This window comes from Zonotrichia albicollis, chromosome 9 (genome assembly GCF_047830755.1).
Source record: "Zonotrichia albicollis isolate bZonAlb1 chromosome 9, bZonAlb1.hap1, whole genome shotgun sequence".
In the NCBI taxonomy this organism is placed as follows: Eukaryota; Metazoa; Chordata; class Aves; order Passeriformes; family Passerellidae; genus Zonotrichia; species Zonotrichia albicollis.
The window spans coordinates 26216587-26242300 of record NC_133827.1 but is presented as its reverse complement, the minus strand read 5'-3'; the positions used below and the strand labels follow the sequence as shown (position 1 = coordinate 26242300).

The window sequence follows — 25714 nt, the reverse complement described above, 5'->3', positions numbered from 1 at the left end:
AGGAGAGGTTTGGGCTGTGTGTGAATGGCTGGAGGGTAATGAGACACTTTTCTTTCTTTCCCATCATTGCATGCTGTGATAGATAATGTTGTTTAGGCAGCAGATGATCACCTGGTCCTTAACTGACCAAACCTGCCTTGCCAGAAAAAGCACAATTTTAAACTATGCTCTAAAAATGACACACCTCTGCTGTATGGGGCAAAGCTGCAGCAAGTAGGTGTAAGCTGACAGACCTGAGAGACCCAGAGTCTTGTTAGATACCCAGAACAAATAAAAAAGTCTTTCATATTGCCCATGAGGAAAAGCTATTAGAAACTGTGATAGTATTTCCTTCATTGCGAATTTATTTCTCATATTTCATAGATAGACCAAAGCAGGATAAAAATATGGCTTTTGCAGAAATTATATTACAAAATAAGTTGTACAAAGCCATAGGAAGATGAGCTCTGATTGCTCATTCCTAATTTACAGCAATATACTGCTATTGCAGAATGAAAATGTACCTTAGTAAATTTGTACTTTTAAAGCACAAATCCAAAGGAAGGACAGTGTGTAAACTGTACCAATGGTGCAGGACCTGTGCAGGCAGTGATGGGAGCAGTGCTGCTCTTGGGGCTCAGAGAAACCAGCCCTGATTTGGCTGTGCATTAGCAACAAATTAAAACTTGTTTTAGAATCCAGAATGTTAACTTGGGGTGAAATAACATGAAAAATACTGCTATTATGTTCTAGTTCATCATTAAATCAGTTTGGAAGATTTGGGTAGATTAGGTATTTTGGACCAGCTAATACAGAATTCATGTTTGAATGAAAAATGTCCAAACATACCCAGTGGAGGAAAAAAAACCAAACAACAAAAATAATTAAGCTATACAAAATAAAAAAAGACAACTTGACTTATGGCACTCCAGTTGCAAAATGTCTGTCTTGAGGGAAGACATATCTGCCATGATAAAAACCACATTATTGGAGGAGGTGTTCCTTAAGAAAACACAGAGGGAACTTCCATTAGGTTCTGATTGTCATTGTGTTAAGAAAATTACAGATTACTGAGATATTTCGTTAAAAAAAATTCTGTCGCTTGAAACATTGATTTCTTGGCTAGTTTAAGGTGTTCTGCTTTTGAGACAGAAGAGGTGACTACAATAATTTTCTCTGACACTATAAATAAAATGAGCCATAGAAATTCACAACACTATTCAAGCCACAAGTTGAAGTGTGGCTTTTGGAAAAGTGCCCAGTCCTGAAAAGTAAAGGGTGTCTCAAAATACCAATAAAATAATGTCTGGACAATATTTGACACTTATATTTGAGGTGTTAAGGAGAGGCTAAAAGGTCTTGAAGAGGCCCAATCTATTCTTGTGGTTTTGGTTTTTCTTTTTAAAGGGTGGTGTCAGTTGGCTTTAGTTGATGTCAATAATGTGTTACCATACAAGACAAATACAGGGAACATTACAAGCATCTTCCCAAAGTTTCCTTACCCCCCAAATTCCTTCACCTCCATGATGTATTACCTGGAGTTGCCTTGGCCCTGGCACCTCTTACCCTTTTTTTGAAATGTGCTTGTTTCCTTTTTTTAAGTGCAGGGATCCCCTGGAGAATGGACCTCAGACTATGTATCCCAAACCTGAAATCAGTTGTAGGGAAAGTGAACACGAAGTTCACTCCTGTGCTTAATTCAGAAATCAAAATGGATTTGAATAACTTAATAAAGGAGTTAAGGAAACTGAAATAGCACAGAGCTCTTATGAAACACTTAAATAAAGGTTTACAGACTTTCTTCAGAGATAGAACTAAGGTGGGCACTGTAAATAGGAGTTTGTTTATGAAATGGCTTAAGGGATAAAACTGTAAAACAAATTATGAACTCCTTCCACCCATACCCCAATTTCCATGTGAAAAGGTGCATCAATACAGTTCCTTCTTTCTTATTATGGTATTTATCTTGTCTGTTTTATGATTTCTTCCCCCATAAAGTTGAATTTGGATATTTGGATTATTATTTCCTTTAGGAAAATCCTGTAGCTGTTGTTACACCATCTCACAGGAGAGACATTCATGCAAATAAAGACAAATCATCTTAACTGTCTTTGCTCTACTCTATGCTTTGTACTTTTGAACAACAGGTAAAGATTTTTCTAGAGTTTGATCCTGTAATGGTCCATCTCCTGCCTTCCAGGCTCCTAAATTTTAGTATGAAATTTGGGCTTGCATCCTGTCTTTCTCTCCCTGCCCTAGTACCCACCCTAACTCACTTTGCAATACCTGCTAGGAAACAGGGGTATTACTATGCGAGCAAAGTACTTGGAAAAACTAAAAAAAAAAAACCCACATTCCAGAAGCTACCAGTATCCAATGAAACCAGTAATTTTTTTACAGAACTAGGACAGTGGAAACCACAAAACATTTCAGTTCCCATTCAGCTCCAGCCCACAAACACACAGCTCAATGCAAGCCCTCAAGTGAATACAACTTACTCTTTGACCTTTACACATTGGAAAACCTACTCTTAAATACCAAAATGAATAACCTTTCCAGCCATCTTTACTGACAAAAAAACCACACATGTCTTTTGTATGTTCTCCTAGGAGAGAGAAACACCATTTCAGGAATCTACCTGCCTATAATTAGAAAAGATTGCTGGTGTCCAAATGGAGATAACAGGTAGAATAATATGTTGTGTTGTACTGAACTGAGGCTGTGTGACCAGAACTTAAACTGTGATGGAGTGGCAAAGCTCCTTTTCATGCTTATTGTTAATGAGGGTGCAGCACTATGCTGAAAAGGCTTACTCCTGTTTTGCACTGTAGCGGAGGGGAACCCTAAGGAGCACAAGTTCTCTTTAGAAGATATTACTAATGTCCCTAATGTTTCCAGTTACTGAAATCTAGATTTTTATGTTGTGCCTGCAGCTTTTTGTAGTCGTTATAAATTGTACAGAGCTTCTTGGTCCAAGGTGTGTGTAAACAATATCTGAGCAGCAGTCATGATCCCTGTGCACCTTGGAAGGTGAGTGAAACAAAGCTGGGGCTCCCACAGATCTGGTCTCCTAGCTGAGGGCTCCTGCAGGAGCTCACTGGTGAGGGCCTGTGGGGTGCTGTGTGCACATCACTGCTCTGCTCCCTGTGTGGCACAGGGAATGGCTGATATGGCCATGATCTCAAACACCACGTCCTCCAACCACCCAAACCCCCCCAGCACCAAACCTGGAGAGATGGCTCTTCCTGGTGTACTTGTGACATACAGAGGTGCACAGTGCAGTGGCAGAGGATTGGTGTGCAGCTCCTTCAGTTTTACCTTCAATGCAAGTTCTCTGAAGGACCCTGTGATTTACATGAGGATGGATATTTTTAGGATACTATAGATATCAGGTGAGTTAACCCTGATTTATGCTGAAATAAGTGATTTCTCCACTTTACAGTGTGCTGAGCTTGAATTTAATTTGCAGTGAGGCAAAAGTCTTTTCAGTAAGCCAGTCGTGCCTTGAAGAGAATATGTCTTAGCTTTTGAGCTTTTGTCACAAAACTGAATTTCCTGAACCATTACAGGGAAGGAAATGCTGTTTTGTAAAAAAGCAGCACTTGCTGAATTAGGAACTGACAGATCTCTCACCTACGTGTTTCTTATTTACTCCAAAGTCAGCCTTGTTTTGACTTGTATTTCCAAAGACATTTAGAGAGGGAAATAAAATGTAATTTTGCATGTTCCACATGTACAAAAATCTTCACATAGAGTAATGTAAGTCCTTCAGCTCACCCAAAAGTAAGAAGAACCTTTCTGAAGACCTGATGTAGAGCTGTTTGCTGTCTGGTGTGGTTCCCTGAGGACATGGTCCTAGGCATGGCCCCGGTACACCTCTGTCATTCTTAGCAATAATTACAGATGAGCTGGGGAATGGTGGTGTTTGTGAGTCAGACTTGAGGATCAAACACTGCAGTTTTGCAGCAGGCTTCTAGATTTTGTTGGGAAGGAATGGTACAACTTGCAGCATTTATTGTCCACGCACAGGTCACAGTGCAGCTGAAGCTGAATATTTAAGTGGAGTACATGTATTGTCACTTCATCCTGTGGCAGCTGCTGCTGCAGTGAGAGGCTGGGAGGCCTTTGCTAGGGATGGAGGGATGAACCTCTGCACAGGCTGCATCCAACAGAGCATGTACTGCCCACTTCCAAGGGCACACCTTCTTTCCTGACACTTAAGACTGGTGAAGCCCATGTCCAAGTGTGCTATTTATTACCTAAAATTATAGTCTAAGTGGCTTTTAAGCCTGTTGCCAGGCTTCAAATTACAAATGATCGGGGCACCTAGTGCATTATTACAATGTTTTTGTCTGTCAACAAAGCAAGCAGATTTCAAGTCAGCATCAAAGACACATGATTTTGAGATACCAAATAGTTTTTTCATGGTCCTGCTGATGCCAGGGATCACATTTAGCATGTGGAAAGATTAATATAGATATCATGTGACATCTTCTCTGTGACCACTGCTAAAGCACAGTGCTTTGTTGTGTCATCCCTCACCCATTTGTCAGCCATACCTAATTGATTAGGCTCCTGTAACATTTTTATTCTGCATGTGAAGTTCCCTCCTCAGCAATCTCTCCCTCCCAAAATGTACATTCATCATTAATTACAAACTCAATGGGAGAGATGGTCTGGACATACACAATTGATAGCTTCCCTCTTCAGATTAGCATAACCTCCCAATTCATTACGTGGAGTGAATAATACAGTTGCTGCCACCATGAAAACGGGCAGGTCGCCTGCTGTAAATTTCTTAACAAAACATGGTGTCAGGAGCCTTTTCATTTGCTGAGTGTTTACTGTGTGTTTGGAGGAGTCCATGCTCTTTCTGAGCTTCTCTCTTGGCAAAGAAACAATCATAAATTTAGATAAATAAATGCTTAAATGTTGAAAGACTGAGAAGTTCCATCTGAAAGCTCCAGTGCTAAAGTGAATCCTGCTGACACTGCAACTGTGAATAAGATATTAAAAAAAGATGAAAGGATCAAAAATATTTGGTCCCTATGAACCCAGTAATGTTTCTTGCATGAGAAAGGTAATGGGAATTTAGGCCACAGTGTGCATACTTTCCTGTGTTTTAGCATATTAAAACATTGAAATATCCCAGATTTTTTTTATTTTTTTCTTTCTCTGTACTATATTTGGATTAGAGTCTTCCATTCCCCTTTTCTCAAAGAAAATATGCTTCCAGTCACATTTTCCAAAATAGTCTCTCTGGTCTTTTAGTAGCTACTCACTTACAACTTTACAAGTCAGGTCAATTATGAAATAGATGCAACATTTCCTGTAAGAGTCAGAAATTTAGCCAAGATTAAATAAGTATTCCCTTAATACAAGGATAAAAGAATAACACTTTTTTAATAACAATTGATGATCAGGCTCTGATATTGTTCTCCATGTTGTACCTTACTTCAGTAGCTTCACTAAAATTAATTTGACACCTTGGGGAAATAAGGAGATGGACAACAAAGTCCTCCTGTCATTGCCAGGACACTGGAATCTTTATGCTGAATAAAGCTTATCACAAGATCTACCTATATATGAAGGACATATATCTTAAATTATAAGATAGGAAAGATGATTTAGCCATTTAGGTAAAGGGAATGTATGCTTTCAATTCCCATAAACATTAACAGAGATTTTACTGGAGTTTTAGGGGGAGTAAAACATCATTCCAAATTAATTGACTGTGAGAGAGCCATTCACCTCAGCAGGATTTGGACCAGGTTTCAAGTGATTTAGTGACTTTAATGGACTTTATTCTAGGGATTATAAAATCAAGCCTTGTAATGTTTAAATTGGGGTTATAAAAAAAAGTTGGAACTGAACTGAAGCATTATTAGAAAAATGTCATCTGTAATAAATAAATTAGGTACAATACCTGAAGCAAGACTAATACTAGTATTTACAACAAAATTCAGGCTAGGCTATGAATAAGAATATTGATAATTTTCTTCCTTGTTATTAAATGGTATTGTATTTATCTGTGTGTTAGAGGTTAATGGAATATACAGCTGTTTACAAACATGCCTTAACCCAGACATATCTAGTTTGGTGTGAACAGAAAGTTATGATCTGATTTTATTAGTACTTCTGGATTGTCCCTTGAACTAGTTTTGCAAAACTCCCAATGTGATTGCCATCCATGGGTTTTATTTAGATCTCAGTGAGGAAAATTACTGCAATCTTTTGCTCTTCAAATGTACATTCTGAGTCAGATATTCCTTTCCCAAAAACTTTCCAATAGGATTCACTGGTAACAATCCAATTGCAAAATCAAAGTCTTTGTCTGTTAAAATAGTGATGTCTTTCAGCACACAAAATAAGGGCAGAGTGCATGGAATGATTGAAGCCATACTTCTAGTGGTACTTCCCTGTCAAATATATATTTCTATTATTTGTTTCAGTATTTCTCATGTTCCAAATCATGGGACTTTCCTGTATTTGTCAACTCCTCAGTCGTCTGCCAGGTTTTCCTAGCTGTTGTTTTCCAGTAACCAGAATTCAATGATATTACCAAAATCCTTGCCAGAACCCCTTTGTCTCACTTCAAATGATTCTTTCACAGCCTCCTGGGGTGCTCTGCAAACCTCAGCAGCCATGTGGCACCTTTCCTGCCTCACCCAAACTGGAAAGATGGATGAATCCCATCTGATTATTTCTGCAAGAGTAAGGTTTTCTTAGCTAAATAGAGGCCCTTTTCATGTGGAAAAAAATCCCTTGCAGACTATTTGCCTGTGTAACTACATTTATGAAGTTTTCTAAAAGCATGCTATTGCCTATTTGTGATGCATTGTTTCTACATTTTATTATACAAATTTGTACTTAGGAGCCTTCATAAAAATGCAGATTATTGATCCAGTCCTATAAATATTTACTCAAAATTTTAAAACTCCAGTTATTTGACCTGATTGTATGGCTATTCATTCTCTTAAAAAAAAAAAAAAAAGGAAAAGAAGCCCCTGTAGTATATCTGTATTGGGAATTAAAAAAAAGTTCATAATTACCTTAAAAAGCTGTTAATATTACTTTTGGGGCAATTTCAAAGTTCCCAAATTGTGTGTTTCTCTTATAGTCCAATGGCTTACAAAATTTTGTGTTTAAAATATTATTTTTTAATAACAGGAAGAAAAAAATTAAATATGTTTCAGTTCTAGAACTTGTTTTCTAAGTTTCAGCCCAGAGCAAAATTTTTATGGTTGAGCTACAAACCTCTGAAAATAGGGGTTTACAATGGAAACACTGACACCACTTTAACTATGGCAGCGCTGGCAGAGCAGTGTAATATCCACTAGAAATAGAAAGCAAGATTAGAGATGACATTTAGGACATGAGGCCTTCTCCAGGCTGTGGGAAAAATAACTGTGGTCTATTTTTTTCCACAGCCTGAAAAAGGCCTCCTGGTCTGAGTGTCATCTCTAATCTTATTTCCCATTCATACCATGCATTTAACTCCTTTTTTAATTATTATTGGCAGCAATTTGTTGCAGTTTGAAGTACCAAGCCATGGCCAAATCACAGCTTCCCTGGCTAGCACAGGTCAAGGTGCTGGGGAGAGTACCAAGGACACCAAGGACTTGGCTGATATTTTGGTCTCCACAATGTGCCACATCTGGCTGTGGGAGCCAGCCCTGCTGCTCTGGGTCAGGCAGGGCAGAGCCCCTGCCAGCTGTGCCAGAGCAGGGCACTGCAGCACTGGGCACACTGCAAACTGCATCTTCTAAGGGCACAGAGAAGCCTGACAGGCAACTACACTTACCCTGGAGCGTGTGGAGCAGCAGCCAGCACAGGCAGGTACTCGGGTGCAGTGACTCCCACCACTGCTTCTGGAGCAGGCCACCTTTCCCACCACCATTTAGCCTTGATCCAGAGTCCTGAGTACTCCAAAGTGAGAATGGCCAGAACACTAAGAAATAATTTGGTTAGATGTGACTCTGGACTAGGCTGTCTCCACCACAAAGCCATGGTGTTAATATTGTCAGGCAGATCCCTCTACCAGTGGAGCCCCCATGAAAGGAGGGACCTGATACTGTCTCCAAAAGGTAGCTCTGCTCAAGGGGTAAGTTTTAGATTTCTCCAGGTTAAACCCTTTTTCCAAATCATGGGACTTTCCTTTATTTGTCAGCTCCTCAGCCATCTGGCAGGTTTTCCTAGGTGTTGTTTTCCAGTAACCAGAATTCAATGATATTACCTTAGGCATCCTCTGGCTCACAGCTGCTCAGTTTTGTATTCACTGCATTAAATGATAATTCCCTGCATACATTTATGGCCTTTTAATACCTACTGTGCCACAGCATTGCTTTGCAGTGATCTTGCAATCTCCATTCTCAGTGTGGGGTAAAAAGGAGCAATAAGGAAAGAAAATGCCACTGCAAAACAAATGCAATTGTAATTACTTCTTGCTCCCACCAGAAGAATGCCAGTAGGAGATCCATATCCTGAGGGTGATCAGACAGACAGAATGCATCTATCCTGTCTATATTGTTTGAATGGTCAAGGTAGAAACTTATTCTACATTTGAACTGCATTTTCAGTACTCATCTGATCAATTCTTTTTATTGCTGTACTCACAGTAGACAAAGATACTGGCAGCTACTGCCCATTCTCCAAGAAATGTATCCTGCAAAGCAATAATAGAGGCAAATTTATTGCTGAAGTAATTGCCTAGTGAAGGTGCTTCATTCCAGCAGTGTGGAAGCTGGTATTAGTGCAGGATAAACACGACCTGTTCTGTGTGTACGTGTAAGTAGGTGTATAATTTTGTTTGTAAGCATGGTGTCTTCTTGGCAGGTACTCTGCAGCCAGTAATTGCCAGCTGCTAAATGTTCAAAGAAACATGATTTGAATTGTTCTCCACTTTGGGAGAGTAGCCAGGAAAATGCATTTAATATAATCAGTGGATTCAATTCTGACAGCAGAGATGTAGAAAAAATTGCTTACCTGTGAACATCTTTTGGATTTTAATTTTCAGAAAAAGCAGTTAATAACAACAATTCTCTCGCATAAATGATATATCACAAAGCCAGAAAAATTGAAATATGAATTATTTGGTAAAGTTGAGCTTTCATGTTCATTTTTCTACAAGATTTTGACATTGTTATTGGCTCAGTGTTTCATTCTACTTCGTGTTGTTTATAGATCCAGGAAAATGTCATATAGTTTCTTTAATGCTTACAAAATATAAACACTCTTTTCAAAATGTTCTTTTCTGTGGTTAGATCTCTGACTAAACAGTACTTTTTACACAAGCCAAATGCATGATATAGTCATTTTTCAAAAAGTAGCACAAAGATTTGAAATGCCATTAATTACTGAAGCTGCTGTGAAAGGCTGGTAACCACAGTTCTTGTGCACAGGCAACCACTGGGACACACAATGTTCTTCCAAAAGCACCTTCTTGGTCATAGAGGGCTGGGAAGTGTGGCACATGAAGAAGGGGTGGATCAAAAGTCTCTGCTGGGAAACCAAAGCCTGCACTTCAGGCTATACTGTGCTAATCCCTGAACATGGAGTGCTGCTCCTGTCAGAACACTGTGTTACACCAGCCACTCTGTCTCACTCGTGACAGCCCCTAATCATATTTTTGGCCAGAAAAGCCAGACTAGAAGTTTCTGAGATAATTCTCTACCCACAGAAACTGTGAGGAATTAACTTGAAAGAACTCTGTTACAACAGTGCAGTGGTGTGAGCTGGCACTGGTGATAATCTCACCTGGTCCAGCCCAGTGTGAGCCACCATAACTCTAGTTTAAATCATTACATGGATTTCCATGCAAAATCCAATTTCACCAAGCACACAGTATTGCACCTTCTGTTACCCTGGCACAGCCCTGTGTCCAGGTGATTCTGTCCCACCCAACCTGAAAATTTGAGCTTGCTGTTTCATAGAGGGAAGGAATGTGTTTACAAAACAAAGCTGATGGCTGGCAGGCATGGATCTGCAACTTTCAAGATCACACCAGCCATGCATGTCCTTGACCCAGAAAAAAAAATATATTCTCTTTCTAGGGATAGTAAGTGATCTTGGAAGGATTGTGGCACTGGGTGATATCAAGCCAACACTAGGACTTTTCTTCTGTTTGCTCTTGAAATATTTTGTGTGATGATTCTGAACATACATGGTACTACTGTTCCTCCACATTATCAGTGAGCATATTAACTCTGAGCTGATAACAAGCAAGGGAAGAGAGAACATGGCAGAATTTGCCTAGGTTTAGCACTAGCTCTGATTTTCCAGCACACAAAAATTTAAAATTCATTGTTGGAAAACTGAGCAAAGCAAACCAGCCTCCTGGCACGATTTGCTGAAGCAAAAGTAAACTAAAGTTCTGAGCTTCACACAACTCTGTGTCCAGCTCACCCAATTCCAGCAAAACTGCATGGCTTCATGCTGCATTTCTTCCTCTGAAAGACACTGTTGATATTTCCTGGTGGTTTATTTCCTTCTTGTGTGCCATAGAGGTGTGACAGTGAAAGCTTAGTTACAGTGTTCATGCCCAGCATGGGACTTATCTCCTCCCTTCATCACTTTGTTCATAGAAAGCATTAGGAAAAATGTTAAAATGCTAAATTGTGAAGATTTACAGCAACATTTTTCTATGATAACCTTATATTTATGCTAATGGGAAACTACTTGGAGTATCATGCTGGTCTTATAGCACTACTACACATAATCCATTTTTGTTTTACAGCTTGGGAGGCACATTAGCTGGAGCTGACTGAACAGATTTTACTAGGTGATGAAGATGTCTTCCTCTAAACTCCCCTTGGTTGCTTCCCCTCCTTGGTGAATCTTTTCCTTTAAGTCACTTTAGGAGCAGCACTACTGGGAAGCAGCAGGAATCCTCCTGCAAGAGATGAGGATTCACGTCAGGATGACACTGCTGAGGATTCACAGTACATCAACACATGTAACACTGTCCTTTTTTTAAATTATATGGTGCCTGTGGATCAGGCTTCAAAGGTGACCATCAGCTCTCATTTCTAGGTGCCCTGACTCGAGTCTGAATCTCCTGACTGGCTGGAGTTGGCTTCTCACTCCTTTACTTCACTCTCATTTGCTGTGTCCTACACATTCCCTACTCCACTTTGGAACAGGGATTTGCATCACAATTTCCCAGGTGCCAGAGAGTGCCTTAGCCCATACCAAATAGGTTTGCAGTACTCTTTTGTCTGGTTCAGGGATTGTTTTGCTGTTCAGAGCAGGCTGAGATGCCCTGGCAGGTGGAGAGCTTGGTTCCCTGTCCAGGACTGCCATTTACCAGGTGCACTCGGCTGGTGAGGATGTTCTCACTCTGACTGAGAAGAATCTGCCAATCATTCTGAAATCCTCTCCCATTGCAGCAGATTTGTTACTCCATGGGAAAGTTCACATCTGAAAAGTTTCTCAGAAAAAATACTGATGTCCCTAAAGCCCTTCTCCATCCACTGACATCTCATTTTTTTCTACTCTCTTTGGTATCCTTTTCTGGAAATCTAATCCTCTCATGCTCTTGGGGAAACCTGCCTTTGGCAAAGACATTTAATGATCCAGAGTTTCTAATGCTGATCCTAAATCAGTTTTTGCAAATATTGCTGATAAGCTTTCTTATCTTCTCTTGGTGCTGCTCATTGCAAAAGGGACACGTTTTCTCTTTGGTTTTAAGAAAATGCCTCTCTGATTTGCAAATTAAACTATTAAAAATAAAACAAAAAGCTTGATACATTGTGTCTTAAGAAAACCTCAACTATATCATGATTTTGCAATACTTTTATCAGAATTAAGCTATAAATTCTTACATCTGTCTGTTTTACAGACAGAATATTGCCTAAAAAAGACACTGTTAACTTATGGTAGCGGGTAATGCCAATTCCTGCAGTCTGGTCCTAGTCTTCCTTTGAACATTTGTTAGGGAAAATATGTAAAATTGATTAATTTCTTAAGTATAATAATAGCAGCAATATTATACTGTAGTGAAGGTTATTTTGCATAACTTTAAAACATTTGCAGAAGGCTCAACATTTGGTGCCTTAACACAGAAGTATGTTCCCAGTAACAATTAGGGTTTGTGGTGCCTGCTGCAGTAGCTGCCACAGCCCTGAGGGTCTCAGTCCCCGTTTTCTATGCCCAGGGCACCATCAGTGCCCCCACCTTGGCTGGGGTCAGTCTCAGGGTGTTGTCTGGGTAGCTCAGAGCTCAGCTGTGACAAGGGGACAAGCAGGGTGACAGTGTCCAGGCTAATGTCTGCAGGAATTTGCACAGGGGGAGCAGGGCAACGGTGAGAGCACAGAATAAATCAATGTGTGAAAGCAACTGCAGTCAAATGTCACACCCAAGCCCTAAGGGGCCTGGGATGCTGTTTGGAAATAGGTTGGGTTACCTGTCAGCGTGGTATTTTCTTTCTGTTGCTGGAGAATAATGTTATCTGAGGATAAAACCTAAGGAGCACAGATGGTTGTTATACAGACCTGACCCTCTAAACCCTTGTCATAGCAAATTATTCCATTGACGTAAATGGGATTAGTCCTATGTAAAAGATCTCAGTTACTTTATCTAGTTCTTCCATTATTGAAGTTATCTGTTGAATACAGTTTTGTTGGTTTGTGTATGTCTATACATGTGTAATTAAATAACATTATCCATGGGACAAACCCTGTCATAGCCTAAGAGTATTGCAGTCACAGACATTATGTAGGACTGTAGGATATAAATTCTCAATGAGAAATTAGAAACGTTATTTCTGCACTTTCTAAGCACAGAGATATAAACCCTCATTTGACTTTGGAACTTTCTTTGCTTGGAAACCATCAGCCCAGAGTCCAACACTTGTCTAAATTCCAATGCTTCCTTTTGTAAAAAACATAGACATTGAGGACTTGCGGTTGTGGAGCAAGAGGAGTTTAAACTGTAAGGAAGAGTAAAACAGATTAAAATTTAGAATCAAGCCTTGTTTTTACCTATTGTAAATTACTTTATGTAGTATGGTGCAAATCTCTCAGCATTTCTTGAAATTCTGTTTGTTTAAATGGAAATAATTTTTTCAGCTGCTATTTCTGTTGTCAGAGAAGCCTCCACACTCTGAATCTCTCATGAATAAGGCCTTACTCCACTCATTTTCTTAGGAAACAGTCCTGCTGGTTTCAGAAACATCAAAATAAGGTAAGTTGCCCTCAGGTGGGAATCTTGCAGCCAAGAAATTGACTCAATTGCTTAACTTTACCATGTACCTCACAATGTCACTGCGCAGTTTGGTTAGAAAATGCTTCCCACTTCCTTTTTTCTACTTAGAACTGAAGCCAAACCCTTGGAAATCCCTTTTATTTAGGAAAAAAAAAAAAAAAGGAAAATACTGAATCCCCGCCCTCTTTCAGTTTTGAGGGGAAAAAACTACAATTTTTGTATAAAAGCCACACAGTTCAGCTCCGAGCCTGGCAACTTTCGGTTGTCGTCATAGTTGGGCATTATTTAGACCTTCACATTTACTGTCTAGTCAACTATTTCTAATTTGAAGATAACTTTTCCCCAGGAAAACCTGAAATGTTGGAGTAGAAACTATCCCTGGCTTGGGGTTTGAAGCCTTGGGTCAGTCACATGGCCACCCATAATTTTTAAATCACACTGGAGTTACTGGACCAGGTATGGCAGACTGGTGGCACAGAAACCTGCCATGTTTTTTGAAAACTGGATTCCCTCTAATTAAAAACACATTGTGAATTCTCTGAGAGGAAAAGAATCACAACATGGCTGATTTCTATTATAGCTGTCACTGTCACACCATGGATTCAGCTAACTGAACCATTTTTTATGAATAACACTTAGTTTGAATTCTGGCACTTTTAATTGAGTGAGTATTTTTTCATTATTTTACCAGGGATGGATTGCAATAAATATTACCACAATGTTTCTGACCCGTTGGTTTTTTTTTTTTGTTTTGTTTTGTTTTTTGTTTTTTTTTTACATAACCAATGTGATGACCTGCAAATGTTTTGCTTATTTTTATTCTATTTACTCCAGAATTCTCCTCTGGTAGGAACATACTTCTTCACTAAAGGGTGAAAAACATAATGGTATTAGTCCTAGATTCTCACACACAAAGGCTATGAGGAAAAAACATGGAACCCTTTTCACAAATGACAGACCAGCCCAGAGCTCTTCTTAAAAAACAATGCAAGGAGACTTTATACAGCTGTCCATGCAGAAAACAGACAATTCATGTGGTTTAGTATTTTTTCACAGCACATTTTTGCCTCTGCTATAATGCACCATTCATCACTGCCCTTTATCTGAAGAAGTTAATCCACAGGAATTGTTTGGAGCTAATTTTCTGGAGTTCCACCTGAATCTCACTACGTGTCCATGTACCTTGTAGTATTACAGACAGTAACTTGTCTGGTGACACCAGAGGAGAGGTCTGTATGTCAAAATGAATAGGCCTGTAACCATAAATGTTAATGCAACAGTGCCAGTGAAGCACAGTACAAGCTAATTCTGAAATTCATTTCAGAAGCTTTAATTTAATTCACTCATAAATGAAATTGATAGAAATATTAATTTGAAGTCGCTTATATTTCTCATCTGCTGGCTAAAGCTTGCAAACAATAGGGGAAAGGTCTTGCTATACTGCCACAAATAAGTAAACAATCTTTTCTGCCAAGAAGACTCCAGTGTAAATGCAGAGTCAGGGAATAATTTTTCAACTAATTTATCCTGCATATGGATACTTGGAAACTACAGATGCTACATAACGATCTCTATCTACAAATATTTCCCAAAGGACAAGAGAACTTCAATTGCACCTAGTTTATAATAAATCATTGCCATGCACTGCTGCTAGCCCACATTAGAGAAGCACAGTGGACAGGGTGAGGTGTGGGTGAGCAGTCTGGCTCAGCCTTAGGAGCACAATTCCCACCTGAGGTCAGACCAAGGCAAGGTCAGAAGTTGGGAAGAAGACATGAAGAGGATACAGAAGAGAATGAAAACCTCAGTCTATCAGAACGAAGTTGCAAGATAAATATTTCCCTGTAAATATTTCCCTGCCTTCTCTTCTCTCTTCCTCCCCCAGTGCTTTCTCCCTCAGTGCTTTGGTCTGTTCCTGGGGCTGTTTTCCTCCTCTTCCATTTTTCTGTGCATACTACCAACCCCTATCCCAGAGATAGCAGGACTGCAGGGAAAACAGGGCTGCAAAATGATCTCTCTCTCTGTATTTACATTGGTTTCCAGCTCCTTCTATGAACAGGCATATGGTGTTAATCTAAACTGTCCAACACATTAGTGGGAGGGAAGTAGCACCCAGAGGATTATTACAACATTTTACCTGGCAGATGCCACCATATTTATTGATATGAAAATTTCCTTCCTCCATATCAGCCACTGAAACCTCCCTCTGTGAAATTCTCTTTATTTTCAGCATAACTCTATTAAAATATTTTTTTAAACTCCTTAAGTTTTACTCTGTCTAGAATGTACATTCATTATTCAGGAAAAGGTATCGCTAAAGTCAATAGAATTTTAAAGTAATGAATGATGTGCTTATTGTAGTTGGCTGCTTGAACACATTGCATTTTTATGAGTAATTTCTGTGGGCTCCATATATATGTGTCCATAATGTATGCACAGGTGTATGTATGTATAAGTGTATATAGGCATATAGATTTTTACCTTTGTGTATATATGTATTTTTGATTTTTATCTTCAAACCTGTGATTTTATATCAATATTCCTGAAGAGAACACTAAACTCCATTATCAATGGTACATCAAAATGCTAAAAAAGGAGAGCCAAAGTAAAGTATCATTGAATTAACTCTCAGATAATACTGAAATGTGTAATAGTGTCAAGCCAAATCTGGAAAGCATTTATAAAATAATGCAGGATATATCTGAAAAAAAAATTTAAAAATTAAAGTTTCCTTATTTGTATTTTAAAAATAATATTTTGCAATACATTTCCTACAGCTTTTATCAAATAACCAGAGCCAATATAAATATGAAGGAAACATGTGAATTTTAAAGGCATCTTTTGAAAGGGCAAACACTTTCAGTTTGGTTTTACTTTCACAGAGAAAAACTATATTCAATTCCATTAAGCCTGTGTTTTCAAATATTTTGTGGTTCTGGCTTAATTCCAGAAAAGGGAAAAACTTCAAAGTTAAGGATCAAGCCTCCATTATAACAAAGTTGGGTAAAATTAAGGATGGTAACCTGTTGTGATAGACAGTAGGGAGGGAGTGATCTCTGACCCTGGATTTCCTTCCTTTTGCTCAAATCATAACAAACCTCAAACACAGATGAATTTCTTTTGCTATTGCAATAATATGTCTTTTTATTTTGGAAGCAAATAAAGTCTAGAATGTCTGCATACGTGTGTTGGTAATAAAACATTTCATGCCTCTGAGATAGTTACAAAACCTGACTCCCCTTTCCTGGGGAACTGTTCTGGGTTCTTTGTGCCTACAGGGCCTTGCAAACACCCTTTTCTTCCCTTTGGCCAGCATAGGAATGTGATCATAATATCCAGTGACATGCAGTACAGTAGCATGTTGTTCTACCTCTAACAGGACTGGTATCTGGGAAGAGTCAAGGTCCACACACGGAAACATCATTGATAGATCCATTGATAGAGCTTGAGAAACTGGGAAATGTTTTGGGTTCAAAGCCCATCACCCTTAGTGCAATTTCCTATAGCAAGGCAAGTCAGTGGACATGCAGAAAAGATTGAGGGGTGTGTGGAAACCACAAAGGTTGCTACATTGTATAGGTTAAAAATTTTGCATCTCCATCTGTTCCTTAAAGGAAAAGTTGAGTTTTGTGAGAATATTTTTCCACAAAAAAAGTATCTGCTTTCTGTAGAAAATTAGAGCTATTCATCAGACAGCCAAACACCTGCGAGCCAAATATTTCTGCCTGAAAGTATCGATCCCCTCAGGAGAATGGGAGTTTGGTGCTTCGTTTCCATGCTCTTTGTGAGGGGCTCACAAGTGCCACATTTCCAGTGACTTGTGTGGCTGAGCTTGAGTGGGACAGGAGCACACGGGACAGCAGTGCTGCTGTGGAACAGAATTTGGGTGGGAGCTGATATCCCACTCCACTCCTTCTGCAAGAGTAGGATCTACCTACAAGCAAGCCAGGGCAGTGGGGATGCTCAAGGACCTTGGGCTGGAAAAAAGCTCCAGGGTCAGGTTAAGCAGACACAGATTCTGATAAAGCACTGCAGAGAACAGTCATATCTTCAAGCACCTAAACCTACTATTTGCATGGTTAATGTTTTTTACTGTGAGTTTTCAGATGGAACCTGTGTTATTTTACTATCATATAAACAAAGATTTTCAGATTTTCCAATTTAAAACAGATCAATAAGCTCAAATAGTTTTTGGAAAATAATGGGCTTCACTCTGCTCCATTAAACTCAGAGACATTAATTGGGCAGTAGATGACCAAGAACAGAAGTTTGGTAATGCTTGAATTTAGATTAGAAAGAAGTTTTTTACAACAAAGGTGATAAAAGACTGGCACAGGTTGCCCAAAGAGGTGCCCCATCCCTGGGAACACTCAAGACCAGGTTGGATGGGGCCTCTGAGCAGCCTAGTTTGTTGAAGAAGTCTCTGTGTGTCTGTGTATTGCAGGGAGGTTGGAATAGATGGCCCTTAAAGGTCCCTTCCAGCCCAAACCACTCTCTGAGTCTATAGATATTTGTTAATGGTTCTAACAACTATTGTTTTTTTCAGAATTGCATTTTAGTTTTGGTCAAACTGAGTTTTGAAATACAGCTGGCAAAATAAAAAAATTATCAAGAAAAAATAATTTTTTCCAATTCAAAGTATTTAGTTGTACTTCAAAAGAATGGCTTCATTTTTGGTTTTGAGCTGTTTCATGTATTTAAAAGCTTTTTCTCTTTCCTTTTAAAATTTAGAGCAATTTAAAAATGGACAGATTAAAAGCTTGTTTTGAAAGTTTTTGAAAATGTTTTGGCAGTTCTAAAATGAACCACTCCATTTTGAAAATATTAAAATGAAGTGCTTTGACATTTTAGACTTTTTTCTGCATTGTTTCATCCGGGACTATTTGCTAAATTCCATTCAAATTCATGAAGAGTCTCACTAACCCTGAAATTCATTTGTGTGGTGTATTTATTATTTGTCAGACAGCAGTGGTTCATTAAACTCTGCATCAGTTCAACCTTAAATAATGGGAGAGAATTCTTAATAGGGCCTTGTTCATACACAGCTACCGTTCTCACTCCCCTTATAATTGCTGCCCTAAGGGGCACTCAGCTGTGCAGAGCCACTTCTACCCCTCTGGGAGAAGAGGTGGCAAGACAGACCTCAGGCCTCTGAGCTGGTGCTGCTTCCTCCTCTCCACCCTGGGCAGTTCTCCTCCTGGAGTACCCATATCAGCCTCACAGCTCACATCAGTGTTTCTGTAGCCTCTTGCTAAGCTCTGCCTTCCTCCCATCAAAGGCTGACTCTTTGCTGTTCATGTCACTGTATGTGGTCACTGCACTTCCTATGCTTTATTACCTTCTCTCTCACCTTTCTACCATTAGTGAGGGTTGGCCTGTTTTTACTCCAACTGGTTTAAATGTTTCTAAAAGCCATTCACCTGCAGTAGCAGTCAACAGCTGGCATACCAACATTTTTGTCTTTTCTGGCTGCTCAGCTTCAGCAGGGCTATTCACAGCTTGCACTTTGCTAAGGTCGGTGGTATCACCCTTACACATTTCCTGTATTACATGAGGATCAGGTTCCAGTAGTTAACAAGTTGAAAAATATTCCTGGGGGAGGAGAGGAACTAGGTAGATAAGTGTGTTCCACATGTGCACTTTATTTTGGGAATTGCTGCCTTCATCCAAGTGAGAAATAATTGTGATCAAACATGGGTCTGAAACGTGGTGCTCCAGATCACCCAGAAATGTCTTTGTACTCTGAATGTTCCAGTCCAGCAAGGCCAGAGTGTGATGGGACATCAACTGCTGGCCGCTGCTCAGTGCCTGGATCTATAAAAATAGTCTCTGGGTCAAACTTTGCACTACTGTAATTGGGAATAGCTCCAGTAAAATCAGTATCTCCACATTTATTCTCTTGAAATTTAAAGCCAGGTTTGGCCCACTATGTGGAGAAAGTCCAACTGGAAACTAGGGCCAGCCCGACTTATGGGAGAGGAGATGAGAACTGACTCTCCTGCAGTTAGTTAGCCTCAATCTTCACGTGTCTCCCAGATATAACTGTTCTGACCTCAGTGGAATTGATCCTAATTTATGCCACTGTAACTGAGATTGCAGTGTGCATTGTTTGAATTCTGTTGGGTGCGCCTTCTTCCAGATGGAAACTATTTGCAAACTATAACAGCCTCTTTCCTAACGTTGAGGCTTGCCATATCTGAAATTTTTGGTGGGGCAGGGGAGTGGAGAAAAGGATATAATGCCAACTTTGTGCTTAGTGCTACCTAGTGACATTAAATTCTGCAGTGTTCTGTTAAATTATCAGTGCCTAATTAGGGGATTAGAACACTCCTATCCTCTCATCCTAATTACAGAATGTGTTCCAAGATCACCCAAAAGAAGGGAGGAGGTAGCTTTAGGAAATTCAGAATGGCAATGTGGTGACTCTGTGCAGGCCTTTTTTCTTACATGGGCGTTCCTGCTAATTGATTTTTCTTGCATCTGCAGCTTCTGTTTTTTCCAGCTTTACGTATTACATTGCTGAAGCATTTGATGAATGGGATGCTGTGCAGCTGAAAGATCACACGTCTCAAATGGCTCACTTGGCATTCTCAGACTGAACTGACTGGCAGAGTTGCAGCTCTCTGACAAGGGGAATGGCCGCTTTTCTCTCAGAAGAGCACTGTAACTCTTAAATGCACCATAAAGGCAAGATATTATATACACATATGAGTGTGTCTGTCTATACACATGTATATGTGTGTGGATATATGTGTTTTTGGAGTGAAAAGCCACTCTGTCTTCCTGTAATTGCACTGGAAATGTTCAGTTTGTCAGCATGACTTTTTTCCCTGTTAGCAATGAAATTTGGCCAGGAGTCTTAGCATGCCATGAGAAATCAAGCCGTGACCACATTAAGCATGAATGGCAGGGCAAGGTTAAAGCCTGTAACACTATGCTGGGGTGACCTGTTGCAGAGTTAGAGGCTGAGGTGTGAGGCTGGGTCACATAACTATTTGCAAGTGAAGCACAAAATGTAGCTCAAAGCTGCTTTGACTATTTACTCTTTCAGGAGGCATTTAGTGAGTATTTTCTATTTTGAAAGCATATTTAGAGAACTTCAGCTGTAGGGCTTGTAGCCAATCTTCTGAAATCAGATCAGAATATTTCTTAATTTTACCTACAAGTACACTCATGGCATATTCCTACTTTAATTTTTAATTATTTGAAAAGCTTTTCTATAAACTCATGTACAAAGAGACAGCTGAGAAGCATCTGAGGAAGGTGGAGTTGTTCAGCTGCAGGGAAATAAAGCACAAGATCACCCAACCAGCAACAGGAGTAGGTTGGTGCATCTTACCCCTGATCAACTCTGGAGTTGTTCTACTGCTCAGCAGGAAGTTAGACATTCTCTCAACGAAGAAAAAAGAGAGGTGCCAGGGAATTGTTTGCACTACCTATAAACTTTCTGCCCTAAATCTGTCTCCTGAAATACTAAATTAAATGCAGATGGAAAAAAACAAACTAAACCAAAGATATTTTTTATTTTGAAGCCTTCTTATTAATTTGTATTTGCCTTTTTTTTAATATTTTTGATTTATTTTGCTTACTAGACCCTTTAGCCCAAGTGGTACATTTGAATGCAGCTTTGAAGGGAACTTGGCTCAGTGCTGTAAGGCAGGCTAGGGAAGAGCCTGGTCTTAAAATAGACACAAAGCACAGTGCATGAATTGGCTTCCCAGATCCCACTGAAGCACAACCTGAACTTTGCCTTGTGGAGTGGCTAACTTGAAGAGCACAATGAAATCTTTCACCAGAACCAGAGCTGCAAAGGATCTGCTGTGTCCCACCCCTTCACAGCAGCAAACAGGCTCTGATGAAGGTCACCCACCTACACCAGCTTTGCCTCTAAGACTGCATACCTTTGTATGGAGTCACTTGTGAGTTATCTTTCTGTGAGGAGAGGACAATCTGACTTTTTCATGCGTCTGTCAGTTGGAAAACTATTCAAACTTCATTGGATATCTCTAAAGCTGATAGAAAAATAACATTTTGTGTTTGTAAGTTGAGGCTCACACTTCATGGTAAGGTCTAACTAGGACTGAGGTGTTTGAAAGGTTTGTACTACAGCCTTGTTTAATAATATAATCCAGAGCTGGATGCTGGACATAGGTGTGAAACTGATGGCAGCAGCCACTGCCCAGGGAAGCACCACAGTTCAGCAGAATCCTTAAGGAGCTGGGGATTGTCCCAACAGGAAAACCATCTCCTTCTATAGGGCAGAGCATTACAGAATGCCAGTTCGTGCATGAATGTCTGGATGAGCAGCACAGTGAAGCACTTTCTGTGTTCTAGAAAACTTAACATGCTGAGGATGTAAAAGGTCATTTAAGGACTGCCCCAGCATAGGCCCAGCCATATCTGCTTCATTCCAGATTGATGTTAGTCCAGTCTGCTATTAAACCCTGGTGACAGAGCACCTCCATAGCTTCACAAAGGGCAAAGGGCTGGTTTTCAGCATTACAAAGATTTTCCTAATAATGTCCAGTACAATTCTTTCTCGCTGCCAGTTATGATGTTTTCACTTCTTTTCTGCCAAGCTAATGCCTTCATTTTATACCAGCCTTTTCTGTATATGCAGACTGTTATCCCAAGTATCCCTTTTTCACACTAATTATCTCTAATTATTTAATCTTACCTTTTAAGCTGTGTTTTCTAGATTATTGGTACTTCTCAGAGCTCCATCTAATAGCAATCTGTCCTGTCATTTAACAACTTTCTGGAATTCATGTGCTCAGTCTGGACTCTGGTACTTTAGATGAGGTCTTACCCTGCTTATGGGCCACTGATGGTTCTTTCAGTCCCTCTTGCAGGGCTGCTTTCACCAGACATGCCAATGACTGCTTTCAACATTTAATTGTAAGTAGCTGAGGCTACTTATAATTAAATGAATTACTTGATATAATTAAATTAATTACTTGAGGCTGAACTGATGCTAAGAAAAGCCAGACACTCATCTGGCATAAAATTGATGCACTGTCTCGATGTGTCTAAATAATACTGACTTACATGATGTGAGCACAGTGAGCAGGTTTACAAATGCCCTGGCATGACAACACCTGAGTCTCCTGAGCTGTTTCACTACAGGTGCTGCTTCTGCCAGCTGCATCTGTGTCTCAATCTGAAGCTGCTTCATTGCTGTGATGGACATAAACCCCCAGGGCATGAATGATGCATGTTTGCATAATTAATACCAATTGTTTAACCAGAAGCATTTGCTGCATGAAGTGTTAAAATTATATTGCATCCAAATACTGCTGTGTTTTTCTGGTTTCTGGATGCTAGTGTTTAGAATGCTAATCAAAATATTATAATTAATTATATAAATTCTGTTAAAATGTACAAGCAGTGTGTTATATTCAAAATGCCATCAGCTCTGATCAACTCCAAAATTGAGAAACATGTTTGGCTGATTTAAGGCATCACAAAATGATCATAATGTTCTTGCAATTAACAATGTAATTAAGATTTACAGGTTGCATAATTCATTTCATATGTATAACAATTGAAGTTTAATTAATAAAACTTAAGTGTGCTAATTTTACCAGTATTTTCAGAATCAAAAATGTTTCAACAATGAAATTTGGATAATATCTTTTTTCCTTTCTTACCATTCTTTGCTGGATTGTTATTCTGCATATTTTCAGATTTCCAGGTCTTCTTTTTGGTTGTACTTTACTGTAGGGGAAAAGAATGAAGTTTTTAAAAATTGCAGATCTTTTGCTGATAAACCATATTGTTCCATTTTAAAATGTTCCTCTTTTACCCACAGTGGCCATTGTATTTTCTGCTGCATGTTCTTATCTACACCTTGGTCGTATATTAATTTAAGTCATTGTATAGTAGAAAGAGCATGTTATATGCATGGATTTGTAAGATTGAACAGTTTTGGGGACTGCTGTAGTCTCATTTATGACTGTGTAACTTAGCTGGAGGCTCAGCTGAAGCTTTTCAAAATGGAATGGATCAGGCAATAATTCTTACTAGAGTATGTTTTACTAAAATCAGACAACACTCTTTTCTGTTACTATTACTGAACACATTGCAATAACATGAAGCAGTTGATCTCCATTGTTTTAATGATTTTCCCATCTTATTTAAGTGTATTGGTAGGTCCCCTGCCTTGATGTTGTGATGAAAGAAGACAGCTTTGATAGATACTTACTCACAAAGGAGATTAAAGGGCTTAAAATTTGGTCCCTGTCTGATAGGTGACAGGGTAGATCCTTCTATGTAATCAAAACAGATAAGAGATGGCAGTGATTATTGTAACTGCTCCATGGTCTCTCCTACTGCTGTACCCAAAGTCCTTTTGTAGAATCACTCTTCTGAGCACTGTTACTGCTTTGCCCTGGCTTTGTTGCTAATACCCAATGCAAGAAAACAACACTGCAGGTGTCTTTCAATGTTGACATTTACTCATTGTCATGGAACTTCTGCAGGTCACGCCTCACTGTGTGAGTGGTCTGCGGAACTGCTGGAAAAATAGATCTTTTTACTTTTGTTGTTGAAGGAGTCCTTAATGCATAAAAGGACACAGCTTATAGGATTGGGCTGTCAGACAGCAGCTCATGACTTGCATTATGTTATACTGACAATGTCTTGGCAAATAAGACGCTGACAAATTGTTTTGCAATGAAGGCATAAACTATACAGAATATTGTGCAAGGCAGACAATATAAGGAGACACCCTCCAGTCTCCAAGGACTTGCATTTTTTTATTGCTTACCATATTTTTTCTAATATCTGTGCTGATGCAGTGTCTCATTTGGGAAGTGGGAATTTTTTCCCTTCTGCCTCATGCAAAGCACCCATCAAGACTCTGAGCCCAACACCACTTGTGTTTGTCAGGTGATGCAAAGGGAGCCCAGGCTGCTGTGTTACAGAGGCCAGGAGCTTTTGGGTGGGCTAACATCAGAGACTGAAACATTCTAGGTGTCCAAAGAGGTAATGTCAAGGAAGATTCAGGTTAGACTTTAGGTCTCCAGAAGTGCAGGTGGATACATTTTATCTGGATGTTATGGAATACCCATCCTGGTCTTAACAAAAACCTAAAATTAAGAATAATAAATAAAATATCCTACAAAACCCCAACCATCATTAAGTTAAAAGCAAAGGTAAAATGCAAATTTGATTCACTGCTGAGAATACAGATTGTCTCCTGCAGGCCCTTCCACTGCTGCTTTTGGGGTCAGATCTTGAACTGGTACTGAAATCACCACTTTCAGGTGGGCTCAGCGTGATATACTGATTTGTGTTTGCCTCCCTTTGGTAGGAGTGGGGATCTAACAATGCTCTGTCAATCTTGTGTTTATCAAAATTTCCGACAAAATGATGTTTTCAAAATATGCTTAGAGATAGATTAAAATACTAATTATTAGATATGGCTGAGTTTCAGAGTTCAGCCATTCTGGAAAGATGTTGCTAAAGAGATTAGTTATGTGGCACCAGTTTACTGCATAGAGAAAGATGAATTTTTTGATTTCTGTCTTTCAGAAACTAGCAGAAAATGAGGAAAATATATTTTCTTTAGCTTGTTGAAATCTGTAATTAAATAAGCTTTCCACTAAGATGACATATGGAAAATAGTGATTCCAAAGAAAAAAATAAATCTAGAAAGGCCTGAATTAGTGAAAAGGGAGATAAAGATGAAAGTAGCCTATAAATAAATGTTATAATAGGAATCACAATAACATAACACTGTCCTTTCTGTCATATTTTTGTGCTCTAATGAAGCTCTATTACATATTTCTGTGGCCCCCTCTTTGATGAGCTCTTCAATATTTCCTGCTGCAATAACCAGTCATCTGAAATACCTATGGGACTGGTCTCTCCCAAGACACACAGTGTGGATTGTTCCCTAACTACTGATTTCTACCATTTCAATGGCACAAAGGATTCTGTGTTTTGACAGGGAAATCCTTATAACTCTAAAAATGAATTAAGTATTCAGCCAATCATAAAATGACATCATGAAAGCAGCTCTTCCGCTGATGTGGTGACTATAGGGTTGCTTGACATTATTCTGCTAACACCGTTTGACTGGATATATGTTTTGACATCCAAACAACAGGGACACTGATGGAACCTGATGGACTCAATGTCAAAAGAAGAAAAGCTGGCTGCAGGAGGACACCCAGAAAATTAATAGGTGGATTGCAAAAACCCTTTCTTAAAGAGTAAAGTCAATAAAGTGAGGACTGAATAAACCCCCCCCCCCCCAAAACTGAAAGAAAAGGCACAGACAAACCAATTATTATAAAAATAGCAAAGACATACAGAGGGGTATTTTGGAGCTCAGTTGGTGCTGGCTGAGAAATAGTTAATTTTAACCTGAGAAGTTGACATTCAATTTTCATATTTTTGTTTCTGCCACAGCCTTCAAAAATAACTGTGTTGATACTGTAGAGAACCTCCTTATTAAGCAACCTTTATCTTGTTCACACTTTTTGTCTTTTCCTTAATTTCCATCATAAATATGTTCCAGAATACT

The 25714-nt window shown here is 39.3% G+C and overlaps 2 long non-coding RNA genes across 7 annotated transcripts in view; one reads left to right on the top strand and one right to left on the bottom strand.

Moving 5' to 3' along the window:
- Positions 1-25714, top strand: part of LOC141730142 (uncharacterized) — an 84478-nt gene that overhangs the window by 36668 nt on the left and 22096 nt on the right. The window lies entirely within an intron of this gene.
- The window catches only part of LOC113459558 (uncharacterized), a 115244-nt gene that overhangs the window by 76459 nt on the left and 13071 nt on the right, over positions 1-25714 (bottom strand). For 4 of the 6 annotated variants that reach the window (XR_012581619.1, XR_012581620.1, XR_012581617.1 and 1 more), the window contains exon 3: positions 22833-22899. This is a non-coding gene — a long non-coding RNA (uncharacterized LOC113459558). Of the gene's footprint in view, positions 1-1671; positions 3324-7110; positions 10871-22832; positions 22900-25714 lie in introns of those variants that run through there. The other 2 variants (XR_012581618.1, XR_012581616.1) reach the window with 2 other exon arrangements.